General features: G+C 35.3%; 1 pseudogene; it reads right to left on the bottom strand.

Annotated features, from left to right (window-relative positions):
* Nucleotides 1-21,002, bottom strand: part of LOC133702741 (protein TORNADO 1-like) — a 35,917-nt pseudogene extending 14,915 nt beyond the window's left edge.
* Between the last annotated feature and the right edge of the window lie 2,231 nt (nucleotides 21,003-23,233).

The raw sequence follows: 23,233 nt of genomic DNA, 5'->3' as shown, positions 1-23,233 counted from the left end.
GGCATTCCTTGAAAGAAGGCAAAGTTGGACAGTTACTAATTGAGTGTTCATTGGTTTCACAGATTTGACACACAATTTTCTGAACAGATTTTAATTGACCACTCTTTTTCAATTCTAGTGCCTCAACTTTTCTAGCTAAAGATGCAAACTTGGCTTGGAGGTCATGATCTTCCCTAAGGTTGTACATTCCTCCACTAGATGTATGAGGATGAGTTTTACTTGGTGCCTCATAAGTGCCTGAAGTGTTCCAATTTTGAGCATTTTCAGTTAACAAATCTAGGTACTCCATTGCTTCATCAGGGTTTTTATCTTCAAAAGTTCCATTACACATCAATTCTACCATTTGTCTATCTTTAGGTGTTAACCCTTCATAAAAATATGAAACCAATCTCCATGTTTCAAAACCATGATGAGGACAAGTATTAAGCAAATCTCGATACCTATCCCAACATTGGTAAAATATTTCTCTTGGTTTTTGAGTAAATGTGGTGATTTGTCTTTTGAAAGAGTTTGTTCTATGATACGGAAAAAACTTCTTTAAAAATTGTTGTTGCATTTCATCCCAGGCACAAATGGATCCTGACATAAGATTTTGTAGCCATGTTTTAGCTTTATCTTTTAATGAAAAAGGAAAAAAAACTTTAATCTGATGATGTTCATGCTACAATTTGAGTCATTATAAGTGTTACAAACTTATTCAAATTCTCTCAAACACAAGTATGAATTTTCTAGATCTAAGCCATGAAAAGAAGGTAAAAGTTGAATAATGTCTGGCTTAAAATTAAAATGAGATGCATCAGGAGAAAAAAACTATGTATGATCGTGCACTTGTTCTTGTTAGATTCATGTAGTCTCTAAGTGTTCTAACACGATTATTCTCATTATTCTCATTATGAAGCGATTGATTATCCTTTTCAGCCATGTTTTATGAAAATGATGAGGATTTCCTAGAAAGTCTACCACTTAATGTGCATGTCCAAACTCTTATGCAAGTGCAGAAAAAAAGAAAGAAAAAATAAGAAAAAGGAAAAGAAGAAACAAATATTAGAAAAACAAATAAAAGTGAAAAGAAAAGAAAATATATGATTTATACAATAACTTACCTCCCTAGAAACAGCGCCAAAAACTTGACACGATTAAAAGATTGATGTCTTATCCCAAGTGCATAAGTGTCGAAGTAATAAATAACCCGGCAAGACAGAGGTTGAACCACAAAGAGGTTAACTATATAAATTATAAATAATAATAGTAATGATGATGATGGTGATGATTAGTTAAAAAGGACTTTGAGATGTAAGATTAATGTGAAGATTAAATAATGATAAAAACAGTTGTTAAGGTTAGAGAATCCACTAATGGTATTTCAAATAAGTATAGTGTAAACTTTTTTTATTACTCAACTGGAAACTACACACAAAGGAGGTTCCAATCGGATTATAAATTGTTAATATGATTGCATTAGTTATCTTATTCGAATAATGCTAATACTTGTAAATGTTGTCAGGTATTTATGATGTTAATTTATGTTAACAACAAATCAAGTTCCTTTCATAGCATAGGTGTCGGTTATTGTTGCGATGTCGCGGTCGCACAAATTAATTACCCTAGATTAAAATAAACAAGATAGTATAGAGCAAGCAAGGGGTTGATCCCACGAGGAAGTTTCAAGTCAGATTTTTATGTTGTATGTTATGTAATTAGGGGGATTTGGTTTGTGATTATCTAAACTATGGCAGCAATTAAAATAGCAAATAAAATCAATTAAAACTGAAATATATCAAGAAAACAAACCTTGGTCGCAAGCACAGAACTGATCCTTGAAACGAAACTCCAGTTTATATTCTGAATTTTTATCTTTTCTTAATATTGGTTAATTAACTGATCTGCCGTATAACTAACCCTAACCAACAAACAATCACAGTGTCCGCACTAATGATTTAATCCAATGGCAGCCTTAAGATCTAGATAAATTCATTAATCTTAACAACCAAGTTGTCAGCTTGTGTTGCATTTGATTGAATGTTCTCCCTAAGTTTAATAACGTAGTTCCGCTACAATTATCAAGCTTAGTTGCTTCACAAGTTTATATACCACAACTCTGGTTTTGATATCAAACTTAGCAATAGATTGTTCACAATAATAACTTAGAGTCCGCTCTAGCAATTAAGATAAACAATCATAGAAACTATGCATTGGAAAACAAACATACGCATTCATAATACAAACTGAAAATAAATGGAAGAATAAATCTCACAGTTCTTGAAATCTGAAGGTGTTTGCGTCCTTGCAACCAAGAAAACGAGCTTAGCCTTGCATATCTATTGAACAACTACTCCTAAAGATGAAAGAATACATGATTTTTGGGTTGTAGAGGGGAGAGTTTGTGTTTCTTCTCTTATGGCTGCCACCCTTCTTTCTTTGATTCTAATGCACTCTCTCTCCCTCTCTCTTGGCTCTCTTCATAGCATAAACTTAGCTGCCTATTTATACACAAATTGTAAGTAAGAAAAATCAAAGTTCAAGTGTGAACATCAAGAGATGGTGGTAGTGTGAAGGCGGCTGGCGGCTGGCGGCTGACAGCTGGTTTGTGGTTGGTGGTTTGAGGTTGGTGGCTTGAGGTTGGTGGCTGCCTTCCTTGACCTTCGGGATTGATGTTCTTGAGGAGCTAAATTTCTGAAATTAAAACTTGGATGTCGGTTTTGATGCTTCGGAATGTAATTTGGACTCGTTTCTTCATGAAACCTGTTTGCTGGCAGAATTCAGTTGTCATTTTTGGAAAATCATATCTCCCTCATATGACATATTTTTTGGCTGAAATTCTGAGCGTGGATAGGTCTTTGCAATAGAAATTCAAGAAAATTGAGTTTGCATCAATTGGACTTCTGTAGCTCCAGATATTAAATTTTGAATGGCCAAAGGTCAATACTGGCAGAATGCAAGATTTGACTTTGCAGGATGTGATTTCTATGATCTTTCTCCTTTTATTTTTCTTGCATTACATTTCCAGAAAGGTATGGATGTTAGCTTTTTAGTGCCACTAGAATCACTTCATTTCGATCTCTAGAACTCACGCTCTGCACAAAACATCGACTGAACGTCAAATCTGCCAATTACCTCCAATTTACTCCTTTTTGCATCTTTCATCCAAAAATGCCTTCAAAACATAAAAAAAAGAATATCAAGGTATTTTATATATAAAACATGGACAAAACATTAGGTAAATGTGGGTGAAACTATCGAATAATATGGTTACATCAGTTATACCATACAGTTGGGCTATGAAAGTGCCAAGTATTTGTTGTACTAAGGGTTATACAACATAAATCTAGATTAACCATTTAACAAGCAAGGTATTAAGAGTGAATAAGATAACAAATACAAAACATGTTAGTATCAATCATTAAAGTCCATGTTGAGTTTATATTATACTTATTCTTACACCATTAGTGTATTCTTTTCACCTTGACATGATAAACTTAGCTAAACATTATGAATAAGAGAAACATAGATAAACAAGAGGAGAACATGATTATATAAGTATAGTAAAGGAAATGAAAGGCATAAATAAGAGATTAATGAAACTATAACATGAAATAAAACTATAATATTAAAACTACAAAGAAAGAAAGCAAGTAAGGAAATGATCTTGATGTAAAAACCAGGATGCCTAAATGCATGACAAATGCCTCCTTTTATAGGCTAAAATTCAGGACTATTGATTTAATGACTAATTGTTGAGTAGGTGGCCACCTGTTGACTTGATAACAATTCTTATCTTCTTGTCTCCAGAAAACATCATTGCTAACATCCGAATTTAAGCAGATCGTCTTTATGAAAGTTCTGTGAAATTGTATCAGCTTTCCAACAAAACAAGAATCGGTGCATTTGGACTTCTAGAACTTGAGATATCAATTGAACACTGAATAGTGTCTAGGCTGTATAACAGATTTTGACTTCTCTGTTGTTACTACAATTTGAACTTCAAAACGGTCCTTTTAAATCTTGGACTCTTCCTAAAAGTTTTAGGCCTATGTCTTAAGTTTCCATATATATAAACCAAACCTAAATCCAAGTTCTACAACTCCAGTTATGATCCAATAACCGAATGGTGTTCCAGTTTGAATTGAACCAACATCTATTTTTTAAGATTAGCCCTCTATTTGTCTTCTTAATTTTAGTAGTTAAACTCATCAATCAATCCTTTGATTTATGTGATAGGCTTGAAACTTGACCCATGCTTTGCAACCAATTCAAGTGGCTTAGGGTTTTTCACATAAAGAAATAAAATCACAATAGTGTAGAAAAACTTTGCAATTTATTGACATGCTTTTTCTCTAAGATCCTTTTTTGATAAATGATTGAAGACACCTTGTGTACTTCCATTCCTACTAACTGTTCTCTTTCCTTTGTCCATTAAACTAATTTCTTTCCCTTTATCTTCATCATTTTTTTCAATATATTGAAAAGTCTTTCTTTTCTTTTCAGATGCTTCTTGATTTTTCACCAAAACACTCAAAATCATCTTATTTACATCTTCTGGTACTTGATGGCATGACTCAACATCCGTATGATATTTGAAACGATAAATGCCTACATTGAAATTTTTTTAACAATACTTGGATTGAACTTTTCTTGAATTCTTATAAATATTTATATTATGTTGTCATCCCACATCATGTCTAACACTCCTAGAATTGTTTTAGATGCCATGTGTTCAGCAATTCAAGGATCAATTCAAATTAGCCATTCAAATAAGATTGTTAATCTAGAGTTAAAGTTTAATATCAAGGGTTGTGATTAATTCTTCTGATAATCTGAAAAGCACAATAATAAAGACATAGAATTACGTAGTAAAATTACACATTCCAAGAATAAAGTTTCACTAACATGATCATGTGATAATGTTTCCAAGCCTTTTTTTTCTTAAATTTTCACAAACTACTAAATATAATACAATTAGTTTACATGCCTATTGTTTCTGGACCTGACAGGTTATGATAAGGAGAATGGAAACGTGTACTACATAGACAATCGACAAGTGGAAAAATCAAAGTGTAATCACTAAGGACCAATATATAAAGACAAACATAAATGAGCAATTTCAAAGGCTTACTATTGATATAATAGTCCATACTGCCTTTGGCAGTAGCTATGTTTAAGGGAAAGAACCTTTAAAGCACAAAAAAAAACTTCAAAAATATTATGTTGCTTTAAGTATTCATATTTCAAAGGCTTACACATAATATAAACCGATTTCCACAGAAGTGTCCAAACTATCTATTGAAGATACTGCAGATATTCTACCATTTTATCATTGCCTAATATAACTTATTTGTTACCTAGTTTAGATATGATTGTGTTTTTATTATTAGTATATAATTTTAGCAAGATGCATGGGAGAAATTATTTGCAAGATTGTCTTTCCTTGTTGCATAATTTCCCTGCTATATATACATGTGTACAACTAAAGAATGAGATTAAGAATTCTATTTCCGCAAAATAACTGTCTCAAAATTCTTTATGGTATCAGAGCATTAGTCTCTAAATTCTTAAACATTAGGCAGAATCAGTTGTGTTGCCATGAAAGATCACTTAAAGGATGACATTGATATTGGCTGAAAGGTCTCCATACTAGCAAATTGTTCCGATGATACAAACACCTCTTAAAGATTAAGCTCTATGTTATTGAATGAATTCAATTATCATCCTTGATTAAGGGCTGTCACTATTGCATTTGGTAGAAGATCTAAGTTGAGATTTATAAATGGTTTTACCATTTCTCTAGAAGTTAATATCTGGAATATAAAGCACAACTGTTCAAAGACCAGTTAGTTATGTTCTGGATTCTCAACTCCATGTTGAAAAATCTTGCTGAGATTTTTAGTTTCTCAGAATAATCATTGGACATGTGGGATGCCATTCATGACATATATGAAAATTAAAATAACTCTGCTAGGATTTTCAAGATTCATTGCGAAGTTGCCAACCTTCACCAAGAAGGAAAACATTTTGTTCAACTATTGGGAAACTTTAAAAGCTTGTGGAATGAATCGGAAATGTATCATCCTCACATTACATATGCTGCCACACTATGAAAAAAAAATGAGGATAGAATTTTTCAGTTGTTGGCAAGTCTCAACCCAGATTTTAAAGACCTGCGAATCCATATTCTGAAGAATTTAGAACTGACATCCTTAAAGTCAGTTTGCGCTACCATTCAATGTGAAGAAATACGTAGAAAAGTAATGACTCGTGAAGTTGGAGTATTTGATACTCATGCTTATCAGATCAAATTAATGCTCTATGATATGAATTATAGAGTTTCTGATCATGGTCAGTACAAACCACTATCTGATGCTAAATCCTATAAAGGGAAACAAATAAATTTGAAGTGCCAATACTAGCATAATCTTGGTCATAATACAGATCGTTGTTGGCTTCATCCCTAAATTAAGCCTAAATTTGCAAAGGATATGAGAAGACAACCAAGACATGCAAATAATCATAAGTCATACCTTGCAAATAACCATGCACGTTCCATCGAGAGCTTCTTTGCCAATTCTGCAACTTTGATATTTGATTTTGCAAATTATTTGCAAGACAAGCATGGCCAAGGAAAGTCACATGATGAATCAACTAGTCAAGACCAGAAACAACCAACTACTCTTCTTAGTCATTTTACCAAATTTTTTTGGTAGAAAAAGACCCGAAAATAGCCAAGGTAATTTGATTGCTCTTATGACTACATTACAACTTGTAAATTTGCATGATCTTTGGATAATTGATTATGGTACCACTGATTACATGTCAAACAAATTAAATAACATTCATGACTTTAAGTCATCCATCTATCTAACGTTTGTGTCCATAGCTGATGGGAAAAGTGCTTATGTTAAGGGGAATGGAAAAATCAACCTACTCTTTAATAAGATAGTGTTTAATGTTCTTTTTCTACCATCTTTTCCATTCCAGTTGCTTTCTATCTGTAAGATTACATTTACTCTAAACTACAAAGTGATTTTTAGCTTTTCTAAGGTTGTGTTTCAAGATCTTGTCACTAAAGAGATGATTGGTGCATGATTTTTTCTACATGGTCTTTATTATATCTCTCATAAATCTCAAGTCTCTAGGGCTTTCAAGCAGCAACTAATCTTTCATATGATCACCTTTTATGGCATCGTCGTCTAGCTCATCCTTCAAGGTTTGTTCTTAGTAAAATAAAATCGGTTCAAATATATGAACCTCTTAAGCGTGTAAATTTGCATGTTCTTTGGATAATTGATTATGGTGCCATTGATTACATGTCAAACAAATTAAATAACATTCATGATTTTAAGTCATCCATCCATCCGACGTTTGTGTCTATAGTTGATGGGAAAAGTGCTTATGTCAAGGGGAATGGAAAAATCAACCTGCTATTTAATACGATAGTGTTTGATGTTCTTTTTTCACCATCTTTTCCATTCTAGTTGCTTTTCGTCAGTAAGATTACATTTACTCTAAACTACGAAGTGATTTTTACCTTTTCCAAGGTTGTGTTTCAAGATCTTGTCACTAAGGAGATGATTGGTGCATGATTTTTTCTACATGGTCTCTATTAAATCTCTCATAAATCTCAAGTCTTTAGGGCTTTCAAGCAGCAACTAATCCTTCATATGAGCACCTCTTATGGCATCGTCGTCTAGCTCACCCTTCGAGGTTTGTTCTTAGTCAAATAAAATCGGTTCAAATATATGAACCTCTCAATTGTGAGATTTGTCATTTTTTAAAATCTACAAAACTTCCTTTTACCTCTTTAATGTCAAAAACCACTCATGCGTTTGAACTTGTTTATCCCTTTTATACTTCCATTGATGGTTTTAAATATTTTGTTACCTTTATCAATGATTTCTCTAGAGTTACTTGGGTGTATCTACTAAAAGCTAAGCATGACATATTTGGTTGTTTTAAGTATTTTCATTAGTTAGCTATTAATCAGTTTTCAGCTCACATTAAAATCATTTGATTTGATAATGACACCGAATATATGTCCAAAGACATGTCAAAATATTTACATTCTAATGATATTCTACATCAGAGTAGCTGTGTTGTCACACCTCAACAAAACAGGATATTTAAACGTAAAAATCATGATTTGCTTGAAAAAACTCAAGCTATTATGCTTCAAATGAATGTTCCCAAAGGTTTCTGGTCATATAGAGTCCTTACAGCTACTTATCTTGTAAATTGCTTACCTAGCCTAATGTTAGATTTTAAATCTCCTCTTGAAGTTTTGCAGAATAAAATTTCAGATGCATCTCATATTAAAGTGTTTGGCTGCACTTGTTTTATGCACTCTCCAGCTACACATCGTGACAAGCTGGATCCTAGAGCTAGCAAATGCATATTTCTAGGTTACTCCACAACTCAAAAAGGATACAAATGCTATGACCTCTTGTTGAAGAAGTTATATGTATCTAGGGATGTTTGATTTCTTGAAGACACAATATTTTTCTGTAGGAAATTAGGGGGAGACCTTGCCCGATATCTTTCCCTTGCCTAATATTGAGAATACTAACCAGCTTCCATCTACGATCCCCAATTCTAACCCTGTTCTTCTTAGTTCGGATCAACAGACGTAACTTGAAACTGTAACTAATCCCATAAATGTTGTTACTGATCAACAAAATCAGCTTCAGACTACATCTGTTTCTAGTGATGTTGTTGTGCGATAGAATCAGCTTCAGATTGACCGACAAAATCAACTTCAGACTGCCTCTGATTCCAGCAATCTCCAACTTGACAATACTAGTATATAAGAATTGCCATGTTCTCTTGATGTTCTCCCATCTACTAGAAGAGTTTCTCTTCGAACACGTCAACCGCTATTTCAAATACAAGATTGTATCACCTACAATGTGAAGTATCCTATTTCTAGGTTCATGTTTTATCATCGACTCTCTCCAACACATAATGCATTTCTTACTTCTATATCAAATGTTCATGAACCGAAGACATTCAAAGAAGCTCAATCATAAAAAGTATGGCAGCAGGCCATGAATGAAGAATTAAAAGCTCTTACTGAAAATCACACATGGAATATAGTACCACTACCTACTAGAAAATAGGTTGTCGGCTGTCATTGGATATTCAAGATAAAATTTAAGTTAGATGGGCAAATTGATTGGCATAAAGCTCATCTTGTGGCTCAAAGTTTCACTTAGAAATTTGGTGTTGACTACAAAGAGACATTTGCTCCTGTGGACAAGATGACTACTATCAGAGTTCTTCTATCTGTTGCTATCAACCAAGGGTGGTTTCTCTGCCAAATGGATGTAAGCAATGCATTCTTACATGGAGATCTTAAAAAAGAAGTGTTCATGAAACTTCCTCCCGAACATCCTTAGAGTGGAAGCTCTACGCTAGTTTGCAAACTTCACAAATCTATTTATGGCCTGAAGCAAAGTTCTCGAGCTTGGCATGCTAAATTAAGTGTTGCTCTTGAAGGTCTTGGTTTTACAAGAAGCACTGCAAACTCTTCCTTGTTTATCCAGCTTGGTTCCACTCATAAACTAGTCATGCTAATATATATGGACAATCTCATTATAACAAGGAGTAATGGTGATTCCTTAACTTAACTTAAAAGATCTCTTCAACAACAATTTCCAATTAAAGACCTTGGCTCCTTAAAGTATTTCCTAGGCATTGAAAAGGCAGCCTCTCGTAAAGGATTTTTCCTCAATTAGCATAAGTACATTATTGATCTGTTAAAGGATGTTGATACATTGCACACTAAGCCAACCAACATTTTAAACAACAAATTAACAATGGACTCTTCAAGTGAACCTCTTGCCTCTTACACTCATTATCAGAAGATTGTTGGTAAACTAATTTACTTCACAATCATTCGACCAGATATTACATTTGTTGTAAATCTTGTTAGAGGATATATGAATGCTCCAACAGTTCAGCATCCTAGTATGGTAAAATGTAACTTACCATATTTGAAAAGGACCATTGGTCGTAGCATTGTTATGACTTGCAATGGTTATAATAACATCATGGGATACACTGATTCTAACTAGGTAGGCAATTCTCTCGATCGTCGATCTACACTAGCTATTGCATGTTTGTTGGTGGAAATTTAGTGTATTGGAAAAGCAAGAAACAATATGTCGTAGCTCGTTTAAGTGCTAAAGCAGAATATTATGCTATGGCCTCTGTTACTTATGAACTTATATGGTTTAAACACCTTGCAAATTTTGGATTTACTAGTGTTACTCATATGATATTGTTTTGTGATAATCAAACTGCTATGCATATTGCATCCAACTTGGTGTTTCATGGACACACCAAGCACATCAAAATAGATTGTCATTACATACGTTAGCAAGTTAATGCTAAACTTATCCAATCTCAATATTACGTTCTCATGATCAACTAGCTGATGTGCTCATCAAAGCTTTGTCTTCTACTCAATTTCACCGGTTATTAAGCAAGTTAGGATCCACCAATCTACTTGATCCAACTTGAGAGGGAGTATTAAAGATATCGTAGACATTATATCATTGTCTAATATAACTTATTTGTTACCTAATTTAGATATAATTGTGCTTTTATTATTAGTATATAATCTTAGCAAGATTCATGGGAGAAATTATGTGTAAGATTGTCTTTTCTTGTTGTCTAATTTCCCCTATCACATAATGCGATTAAGAATTCTCTTTCCCCAAAATAACTGTCTCAAAATTCTTCATTATCTATTCAAAATAGAACAGAAAAACCCATAGAATAAGGAAGACTACTTTATTTATTAACCAGACAATTATTACAATACAACTGTGAAGGAAGTGAAAATGCCCTCGACAAAATAAATGAGGGTGATCAAACTACAACTTTGTAAAGGCAACTGAAATGTAAACTTAATGTACGTCTAGTCAATCTGGAACTTAAAAATGCCAAGCAAGAAAAACATTTAAACAAGAGAGAAGCTATTACGGCTTCCTAAGCAATCACCTCTTAATCAACCACTTGGATATAGATGTAATTAGGGTCAAGCGATGATAATGCAAGTCCAATGATCTGCAATTGTAGCAAAAGCAAAATGATTTGAGATACAGCATTAAAACCCAGAAAACAGAGAACTTCAGTAAATAAATTGTACAGGTTAGCATATGTAACCAGAAAGCCCTACTTTTAATCTTGAAAGCCATTAGATTTTCTTGTGTTCAAGAAAAACAATAAACCTCATAATCCAGTGACAAATCTGAACAAGAAAGATCTCTTTAAATGCAAGAAAGTGAGAGCAATAGTTGCAGTTCATGAAAGCACCATTATAAAGCAAAAAACCATGAGCATAGAGCAGTAATACACTATACTAATCCTCATTGGTAATAAAAATATCAAACAAAGAAGATGAGAGAAAATAGGGATAAACTTGAAGTTAATGATCGTTTAAATCTCTAGTGACTCTAAAAAAACTCGAACTAGTGATCATTCAGGAGTAAACTCAAAACCTAACCAGTTAAGCTTTGAATTTATTAATTTTACAATGTTAAGTTTTATTTTATTAATTTTCAAGTTTTAAATTTAACTTTACATATTATATACATGTCGATTCTTAAATTATATTAATTTTACTGCTCAACTTATGATTTTGATAACGTTGGCTGGAGTTGTACACAATGAACCTAAGCCAATATTGCAAATCCTCTTCAATCTCTACTGGCGTCTGTGGTTCTCTACTGTTAGGCTTTCTAAATAAACTTGATATGAGAATGAAGAATGATGTACTCCCATAGATGATATCATGCAAAGAGTAAACATATATATTGCCCATCAAGATTCCATATCAATATTTTTGTACCTTCATCTCTAAAACTCTTTATCTTCATTCCTCACAACCTCTTCAACTGGATTTACTAGATTTTGAACTTGGTCCATTTAGGGAAGTTTCGAGGAGGAGAAGCTCTGTGGTATTGAATTACGAAGGGCAGTCTTTCATCCAAATACGAATTAATTTTGGTGACGGAGGAGCCTTTTCTTTTAAGATGTGTTTCTAGTTTTTTCTCCTATTTGAGGGGATCCTGGTTTATTTTTTTAATTCAGTATTATTAGAGTTTTTTTAATTTTTTCTATATAAAAAATTATAGTTTTTCACAAGTGAACACATGAATGAATAAAATTAAGTATTTTAAGAGTTTTCTTATACTTATGATTTTTTTATTTTTTAAATGTTTTGACATGTAATAAACCCCTTTATCCCTCACTCTCATCTATCTTAATTGATATCAAATCCTAATGATCTTTGGCCCTACCGGGGGGTAATTTTTCTTTTGCTTTGTTGTGTGTTATAAAATAGTTATGGTTGGAAAAAAGCACAATGGTCCTTGATAATTATTTTACTTTATTATGTGTTGCAGAACAACCATAGCTAAAAGAAGTTGCAGAACATGACGTGCTTGTATAGGAGGGGATGAAGACGTTCCTCCCAAAAAATAGATGTTTGAGAATTAGGGTGTTATTTTTTTTTCTGTGTCAGATACTATCATTCAAAATCCCAATGGTGGCATGATAAGTTGACCCATTTAAAGGTCTTATCTTAGGAATCCATGATGAGACATCTCACACAAAAATAATGTTAATTCACACAAATGTATTTTATTAGAGACTCATAATGGGATGACCTGCATAGAGATGTTAGGAAGTCATGATAAGATGAGCCATGTACAAATAGATATTCTTGATGAAAAATAATTTTTAAATGAAAACTAAACTCAGAATAAGTTTCTTCTAACCGGGAAGACTGATATGAATTTTTTTTAAAAAAATATTTTTCTATTTTTATTTTCTTATTCTTTATTATTATTATTTTCTAGTTTTTTTTTCCTATTTGAATGGATTGTTTTTATTTTATTTTTATATAAAAAATTATAATAAATTTGTAATGTTTTTAGTCTTTAAAATTTTTAATATATAACAAACTCATTTATCATTACCTCTTGTCTATGTCATTTGGTTTGTCTAAGTTCGAGGACAATATAGGTTAGAAAACATCCAGTTCTCAAAACCAATGTTGACACTGTAATTTTAAGGCTCAAGTATTTACCGATTTATTCTTGCCCACGAAAGAAAATCCTGACACTTTTTGGCTTAATAAATGGCATGTCCTTGAACAAATATGTATCCGTTCTGGCCTTGCCTCTGATATTATCCATCAGCCACTTGCCTTTGATATTATCCATCAGCCATCCCTGAATTCTACGACGGTGTTCTTGCAAGATCAATGTCTTCAATCCAAGGATTTACCCCAATGTCTACATTATTGTTTTGAGTACCCCTTCTCCTTGGACCTCTCTACAGCCTTGAAATGACAAATATCCCAGTGGCATTCCTTTCTAGTTACTGTTTGGTTTTTATTCCAGGATAAAAACAAAAATAGTGGAGAAAAGATAAAAAAAAAAAAAAGAAGAGAGAATTAAAAAAATAAAATAGAGGAATGATCAAGTCGATCTAATCCAGTCAAAACTCCGGGGCAACCCTGAATAAAATATAGATAAAAAATCCATTGATTTTTTTAAGAAGTTTTTGAGTCAACCAGGTTAACCCTCTCGACTCGTGACCCGAACCTTACCTTGACTTGACTCTTGTGTCGAGTTTTAAAATTATGATAATAATAATTTTTATCCATACATTTACTCAGGTCAACCCGGGTTGACCCTTTCGATACTTGACTTAGGCCTTGCCTCGGTCGATCCCCGAGTCAGTTTTTAAAACTATTTTAATAATAACTTCTATCATTACATTGACGTAGGTCAATCTTGAGTTGACCCTCTCGATTCGTGATCCTAGCCTTGCTCTAGGTTGACCTCGAGTCGGGTTTTAAAACTATATTAATAACCATTTTTACTTTTATGTTGACCTGAGTCAACCTGAATTGACCATCTCTAAACATGATCCGAGTTTTGCCCTAGATCAATCCCGATTGAATTTTAAAACTATAATAATAACTATTTTTTTCATTATATTGACTCTGATCAATTGTCAACCACATTCGTAAACTGAGCCTTGTCATAGATCAACTTTCGAATTGAGTTTTAGAACTATGATAATAATAACTTTTATTTTCATGTTGACTCGAGTCAACCCGACTCATGACCTAGGCCTTGACTAATGAATTAAGCTTTGCCCTAAATCGACCTTCGAGTTGAGTTTTAAAATTATAATAATAACTATTTTTATTCAAACATATCTTAAGTGAACAATTTTGAAATGGAAAGTGTCTTACAAAGATATTTTAAAAGTAAAACAATAAAAAAATATTATCTTTAAAAATATATCCTCTCTGTATTTCATGTTTTGAAGATACAAAACTTCACTCCAAAATTATTCAAGACATATTTATTTTTATATTTTTATTTTTGTTTTTATTTCTCTCTCTTGACCAAATATATTTTATCTCCTTTGTTTTTGTTTTTTTATCCTTTAACAGTAACCTTACATAAACTGATGGAAATTTTGACAAATATCATATGCTATCAAACTATCGTCGTCATACACTCCCAACTTAATCTCACTCTCATTGGTAGGCAGCATCTGTATGATCGATGCAAGCCCATATCTTCAAATTTTTGTTCTCCCTCCTCGAAAAGTCAGACTTTGGCTTGGCTTTGCAAGGAGGAGAACACGCTGAAAGGGCATAGCAAATTCTCAAAACCTATTCCACTGAACCAGTTCCCGTCAAGATACAAGCTTCTCCAAACTGTGATTCTTGAAGAGTCCAGCTGCAACATACACAATCCCCTTGTCCTTGAGGCACCTTTTTGACAATCGTACCTTCTTAATTAAGGTTCAGATTTTGTTCCAAACCCATCGAAACTCCTCAGCCCAACGTGGTTTAAGCCGGCCTCCAGTCATGTCAAGCGAGTTAACTGTCGAGTTCCATCCTAGAGAGCAAGCAACCTTGCAAGAACATGAAAGGAGCCGGTAAAATGAAATGTTTTGTAGATTGAGGCTTTCGGATTTGATCATTTACAGAAGCCATTGGAGCTCTCTAAAGTTCTGGACTGATGCCATTGCTGTAATAAGTTCTCACAGGAATACAGCAACTTCTTTTTTTATATATAAAATATAAAAATTATATAGATAAAAAATAGTAAGACAAACTTGCGAAACAAGTTGGAAATCAGCAGTACATATAGACATACATGTCCAGGCAAAGAGAACAGACTTCCTTGATCAAATCATAACAAGACAAGCTGGCTGAACATAAAACAAAGGGAACAGATTCCCTTGTATAACCTAAAATCAAAGGAAACAGGCACCAATTAGGGAATATGCTCCTGAACAAAACCAGCAAGTAATAATCTGCAAGCAGTCATCAAAAGCCTAGAATTTAAACCCCAGTAGCTATCAATGCAGACAGCAGCAAACCAAAAGATCATGACCATAGAACAATCAACAATCAGCCATGAAGAACAAAAGTTACAGAAGCAAGCCGTTATTACACCGGAAGGAAGAGAAGGGTAGCAGCAGCTGAGGCTTGCAACCCCACTTAAACCAGCCACATGCGTGCTAATGAGATGCACCAGCAAAACACAGCAACGAACCGGCTAGGGAGGAGGCCAACTCGCGACCCACTCCAGCTACCTGCACCAGCAAAGGCCAGCCCCAAGGGCCCTCCAAGAACAGATTCACAAGTTACAGAAACCTGCAGAAAGGAACAAAACAACAGCAATTCTCCAGTATACCAATACTGCATGTAGCAGCATCCAGACAACAACTAATAATCATGTCAACCATCCCCAGGACTGTAGGAAGCTAAGGAACACCAGCAAGCCAATATTCCAAAGCAGACTAGCAGGGCAAGGTAGGAACAAACAAGAACGAGCAAGAGTAATACAAAGCCCAAGAGCAAGCTCCATAGAGCACCCCTCCACTCGTAGAGGTCAACCAGTCTGAAAAACTCCAAGCATAGGACAAGTGGAAAACGCATCCACAAAATCAAACCAGCTGCTCCAGTACAGCAACAAGCAGGAGGACAAAGCATGTGGGGAGAGAGCCTCACCCAAACAGAGCTCTTTACCAAGCAACACAAGGGTAGTGAACTATCCACACATCATTTCCAGAAGACCAAGCCTGCACCACAACGTTAACTTTATTGATACTAGGACAGTCTCCATCCTGCACTCTCTATTTAGAAGTGAGCTAAAGAAGGAAAAATCCCCCAATGTCCTTCAATTGAATCATCATGCTAGCAGAGCTGCGACAGAGAGCACTAAATCAGTAGCCCAAGCATTTAGAGAGAGAGCCTCACCCAAACTGTTAGAATCTATGGCATCAATATAGAGAGCATAGTGGGAGCAATCTCCATGAGAGCCCAAGAGAAGGGCAGCCAAAACAGACCTGCAGAAAAACCAATATAGAACAAGGGGGCGTATAGTCTGTACTTTGGGGAGAGACCCTCACCCGGCCAGACAAAGCCCTAGTAGGTAAGAAAGGCTTCACCTAGTCAAGTTCCATAACATACCCACAGCTAAACCAACTTGACATGCACACACAAACCAGCCATTACTAGCAAGGAAGCCTAGGCCAACCAGCAACTCATATTGTGAACAAGGAGAGGGCCAAACATTTTGAGAGAGAGCCTCACCCAAACAGGCAGAGAAATCCTTTGCAACAGGACTCCACACATTACCAAAATAGCTCAGCCACATTTCAAACTTGCATCTAACACCCTGAAGCAGCCTCCATCTACAGTAAGACCATCAATCTAGACACTAAGACCCGATAAGGAACTAGGGACCGTGCATCAGCAAGTGTCACCCAACAAATGGGAAGAGAGACACATGGCAATAACCAGGAGAACAAGGCTCCACCCACAATAAAGATCATCAGCAAGCATCTCCAGCAAGCTGACAACAGCAGCAACTTGTACACCCAACAACAGGGGAATATGTAGAGGAAGAAAGACTCATGGCATTAAGCCAGGAGTAACAAGCCAGAGAAGGATCACATCAACTCTAGCAAACCATAATTCCAGCCAGCTTCAAGAAGCACAACATACCAAGGAAGGACAGAGTCCAGCAAACCTCCAACTACCCATGCAATCGAAGAGATCATCAGGTTGCATATAGCAGCAATAGACAAACTAGCTATCCAGCTGCAAGGAGCATGGCAGATGTGCAATGCAGCTATACAAAGCCAAAAGTGGAAGAGATTACAGCCAAGCTGACCAAGCAGTTGGGGAGAGAACCTCACCCAAACAGGACCCCACAGCAGGTATAGAACACCAAGCAGGGCTCCACACATATCCAAATTCACACCCACAACTGTACACAAACAAAGCAGCCATAGCACCAGTAGTTCATGTTGTGAGCACAACCGACCAAATGGTCGTCAACCAGAGTCTATAAAGGCTGGCAAAGCAGACTCTACCGAAAACAATCAGCAGGAACAACAGGATGAAGAAACCAAACAGTGGCTTACCAACATCCTAACATAGTGCTCACACCACCAAAAGATAGCAGGTCCACTAAGCATATCCCATTGCTCCTGAGACAAACATCATTGCAGTTACAAATAGCAGCAGGCAGAAAGAGAACAAACCATAAACAGAACACGAGAATCCAATACAATAAAACTCCATGCTAATAGAACATAGAGATATTAACCTCAGAAAATCATCCATTCCAGCAACCCAAAACAACAGAAGAGGAACCAGCGACATAACAAAGTGAAAAGAGATGACAACAACAATAATCAAAAGATCACCAACCAGCCAAGCAGCTTGATAACTCCAGCATACAAAAGGGGGCGTCTACCATCTAGGAGTCATAGACAACTGGCCCCAAGACCTCAAAGCCCGAACTACATGAGGGGAAGAGCCTCATGGTGGGCATAGGGCATAAAGGTCTCTGATATATCATCATATAGAGACAGAACTAAGAAAACAGGGTAAGAGATGCCCTACCCCGTCTCATTGCATCATCAAAAAAACCCCAAAGCACAAACCAAAAATCAAAGCTATAGTGCTAGTGAATAGATCACACCAGACCCTAAAGCAAAGGGGTGAGAAGTACTTGGACCTTGAACACCAGCGATAAGGTCGAAAACCCAGCTAACTGCATCAGTAGTGATAGAGGAAAACACGAAGGTGACGCAAGAGATGAACTCGTCACCTTTGAGGAAGGCAACACCGGACTCATCAAGACCATCGTGCACCAGAGATGATGGGGACACGATCTCAGCCCCTGAGCTGTCTCTGAGGGTTGGAGAGGGACTAAGATATAAAGAATCTGAACCCTTCGATGCTTGGGTGGAAGAAGCTGAGACTAAAACTGTACCTAAGAAAATTAAGTGAGACCGAAACCCCTCCTAAGCAGACTCCTCATGGCTTCGTTTCAGTTGTATCGAGGAAAGGAGAGACACAGATCGCTTTCTATAGGTGACCACGTAAGTGGTCAATGAAGAAAGAGGCTGCAATTGGGAACTATAGAGCTGCAGCTCACCATCGAGAGGAGAAAAATTCAAAATGAAATAGAGCATCTCTCTCTAGTTTCTCTCTCCTACGACTGACTAGGAGCTCTTTCTACTTCTTTTGCTTCTTAAAATGGTGGCATGGTAGAATATGTGTCAAAAACAAAGTTGATAGTTTGTGTTCTACTCGAAGCTATTCTTCGATGTAGGTTGATAAATATGTATTGGAAGACTTAGCCTGAATTTTAGGGTTATGTGTATTTCAAGAAAATGTTGCACATAACATAAAGTGCACTTTCTTCTTTTTATATCAAGATATTCTCATCTTCTTCATGAATCCTTTTAACCAGTTTGTTTCAAAGGTAATGAACACCTTTACTAATTGTCTCGATTATTCATATTTTGAAGCTCTTTTCTTCTACTATTAACATATATATATATATATATATATATATATATATATATATATATATATATATATATATATCGGTTCATTGTTTTGATAGATTAGGGAGATGCCATTTATATTTTTCATTTCTTTTTGAAGGGGACATCAAATTTGTTAATTAACTAGCCATGCGTTGGCTATTTATCTCACAAGTACTTGGTCCATGATGCTTAAAAAAGTTTCCCACAAGTTTTATCGTTTCTTATGTTTTGCTAATATATCTTTGTTGTATTTTTTTCCCTTTCGGATGAAGCTAATGTTGAGAACATCAAGAAGAAACAATAACACATAAGCTTGAATGAAAAGTCTTTCAAATCATTGATAACCAACTGCAGGCTTATAAAGCCTTTTACAAAAAGATAAAATCAAAATAACAATTCACTTTTGTAACATCCTAAAACACGGTATCAGACTAGTCCCTAAAGAATAGAACTTATTAACAGATTAATTAACTAAAAGATCAGAATAATAAACTATAACCTCTAGCAGTCTATCATCCCCCCCACCCTAAATTGTATGCAGAATGCATTCAATTTATATTAGAAACTTCACACATGCCCAATAAACTACAAATCTTCAAAAACACCTCCAATCTGAGCGGCTTCATCATAATGTCAATTACGTGGTCTTGAGTATTACAATGACTCAAATCAACCACACCATCTCTTACTAATTCACAAAGAAAATGAAATATGATCTCAATGTGTATGCTTCTGCCATGAAGAACATGATTCTTAAAGAGTTTTATACTTGAATTGTTATCACACAGAATTGTAGAGCATTTCTCCTACACATAAGTACCAAGCTTCTCTAAAACTCTTCTTAACCAAATACACTGACAAGAGCACAAGGTAGCAACAATGTACTCGGCTTTAGTGGTGGATAAGCTAACCACAAGCTATTTTTTAAATGACCATGACATCGCTCCAGAACTAAACATGAATACACACCCCGAAGTACTCTTGTTATCATCTACATCTCCAACAAAATCACTATCTGAATAGGTTGTGTGTTGCTTACAACCTCCTATCTTGTAAAAAATCCTTAGATCAGTCGTTCGCTTCAAATATCTAAGTAATCTTTTTTGTTGCAAACCAATGTTGCTCTGTAGGACACAACATGAACTTGCTGATAAGACTCACACCATACATCAAATCAGCTCTGGTTGCAGTAAATACATAAGACTGCCAACCACCTCCTTAAACACACTTGTATCAACTTTAGCTCCCTTCTCGTCCTTTGACAATTTGCAGCCTGGAACTATGGGATATTTCACCAAGTTGCTTATGTTTATGCTAAATCTTTCTAAAACTTCATGAGCATACTTTCTTTGACACCCATAAATCCCATTATAATTTTTTAGTACTTCAATCCCTAGAAAATATCTCATTTTTCCAAGTCAGACATGTCAAATTCCAACATTATCAACTTCTTAAACTCTTCACACATGCTTTTTCCATTCCTAGTAAAAATTAAATCATCAATATAAAGACTGATAATTAAAAACTTACCTCCTTCCTTTGACTTTGTGAATAGGGTGTGTTCATAATGACTCTTTTTGAAGCCTTCTTTAGCAAAATAAGTCTCTATTTTGTTGTACCAAGCTTGTGGAGCTTGTTTGAGACCATGCAGCGTCTTATTTAGCTTATAAACCTTGTGTTCCTTGCCCTTCTTCTCATATCCCTGAGGTTATTGGACAAACACTTCCTCACTAAGCTCACCATTGGACAAACACTTCCTAACTAAGCTCACCATGCAGAAATGTGATCTTCACATCAAGCTAAAACATACTCCAACTTTCTTAAGCTATTAAGGCAATTACCAAACATATGGTATCTAGTCTTGCAATTGGAGCATAAACTTTTGTGTAATCAATCATATATTGTTGTGTATATCCTTTTGCCACAAGTCTAGCTTTGCACTTGTCTATCTCACCACTTTCATTGAGTTTTGTTTTAAAAATCCATTTAACTCCAATGATCTTTACTCCTTCAGGTAAGATAGTCAGAGCCAATGTTTTATTACGTTCAATAGCATCAATCTCTATATTCATGGCATCTCTCCATTTCTTACTCTTCACAGCTTCTATGAAAATCATCATGGCACATAAGTCTTCTTTTTCTGTCAAGCTCTTACCAATTTCATAATCTTGCATCCAAAGTGGAACTTGTCTTGCCTTCCCTCAACTTGGACCTGAGGAATTCTCATCAGGTGTCTCACCAAAAAGTAAACTAGTGCCACTTGAACCAACTTTATTTGTACCATTTGAGCCAACTTTGTTATTCTCATTAACTTCTCTACTCTAAGTTCCCCTACATTCTCAGCTTCATTATCTTTTTTTTCACTATCACCCAATTTTAATACATCCAATGCCATTTCTTCCCTGCTCAAGTCCTAATTCTAGCCCTTATTCTCCTAAAAAACAACATCCTTAATAACAATTATCTTCTTAGAGACCAAATTAAACAATCTTGAAGCTTTCAATTCATCACTCACACCCAATAAAACACATCGAATGCTTTTGTCATCCAACTTAATTCTTTTCTGGTCTAGTACATGCACATGAGCTAAGCAACCAAAAAATCTAATATACTCTATTGTAGGCTTCATATCACTCTATGCTTTATCTGGAGTTCTATTTTGCACAGCTAAAGTAGGGCACTTGTTGAGGACATGCACACACCATCTCATAGCTTATAGCAAGAAAGCCTTGGGAACCTGCTTCTTAGTGAGCATACATCGCACCAAATTCATCACAGTCCTATTCCTCGTCTTAGTAACTTTGTTTTGCTGAGGAGTATAGGTTATGTTTAATTGCATGATTATGCTATTTGCCTTACAAAACTTCCCAAACTCATTTGAAGTGAACTCACCACCTCAGTCAATCCTCAAAAATTTAAGGTAAGCACATGTTTCCTTTTCAACACAAGCCTTATAACTTCTAAACATGGTAAAAGCCTCTGATTTTTTATGCAAGAAGTAAATCCAAGTTTTACGACTAAAGTCATCGATAAAACTCAAGAAATACCTCTTGTTGTTGTTTGATGCAGGCTTTATAGGTTCACATATATCGGCATGTACTAGCTCCAGCTTTTGTGACGCCCTCTATAGATTTCTTTTTAGAATGGATTCCTTGTGCTATTTTCCAACCAAACACGTTGTGCATAACTTTGCAGAAGTTTTTAAAGAAGGCAAACCACTGACCATCTTTTTGTATTGAAGGGTTCTCAACCCTTTAAAGCTCAAGGGTCTGAATCTGCAGTGCCATAAATAACTCTCATTCTCTGTCATAGCTTGAAAACAAGTAGTATCTTTAGGCATCATCGTTGGGAGCACAATAAACATCTTGTTCGAGCTCATCTCAGACTAAATAATTAAACCCTTACTAGGATGAAAAACTTTGCACTCCCTATGTTGAATCAGAATTGCCATATTTTTTCTTGAAACTCCTCTATACTTAACAAGTTATTTTCAACTTAAGAGTGTAATAGACCTTAGAAATTACCTTAGTGATTCCATTCACTTGCATTCAAACGTTTCCTTTCCCTATAACTGTCATCCTTAAGATGTTGCCTAGTTTCACAGTTTGCCTGAATTGAACATCCAAATCCAAAAACCATTATTTATTCCCACTCATATGATTACTACATCCTGAATCAAGGAACTAGACCTCTTCTCTCTTAGCATGGTTATGCTCTATATAGGACATTAAAAGCAGCTCTTTTCCTTTATCTAGTTCTATATAGTTGGCTCTCTTCTCTTAACTGGGACACTCCTGAAAGTGTCCTAATTTGTGACACTTAAAGCACTTGATAGTGGCTTTGTTAAAAGATTGTCTGTCACAACCTCTTCCTCTTTCTCTGAACACCCCCTCGACCTTTTCCTTTGCTAGTGTTGTCTTCATGAGTGACCTTGAGAGCCTGCTCCTCTCCTCGATGGCCAATCATTCTTTGTTCATGGACTAGCAAACTGCTCTACAGCTCATCAATGGTCAGTGTGTTCAAATCATTAGATTCTTTAATGGAGCAAGCCACATAATCAAATTTTAAAGTCATGAACCTCAAAACTTTCTCATTGGTGATGGTTTGGCTTATTGTCTCACCACGAGCCTTCATTTTATTGGCTGTAGTGAAAGTACGAGCAAATAATTTTTTAACAATCTCTTTCTCCTTCATATGGAGAGTCTCCAAGTCCCTCCAAAGTGCTTGCAACTATGCCTTCTTCACCTTGGTAGAATATATAAAATAAAAATAAATACACTATTAAAACTTGGGGAATAAAATTACTTAGACTCTTGCAGACCAGTAGTTTTTCTAGTGACCATAATAC

This window comes from Populus nigra, chromosome 9 (assembly GCF_951802175.1).
Source record: "Populus nigra chromosome 9, ddPopNigr1.1, whole genome shotgun sequence".
NCBI classification, from domain to species: domain Eukaryota; kingdom Viridiplantae; phylum Streptophyta; class Magnoliopsida; order Malpighiales; family Salicaceae; genus Populus; species Populus nigra.
Note: the sequence above shows the minus strand (reverse complement) of the source record. Positions and strands in the feature narration are given on the sequence as shown.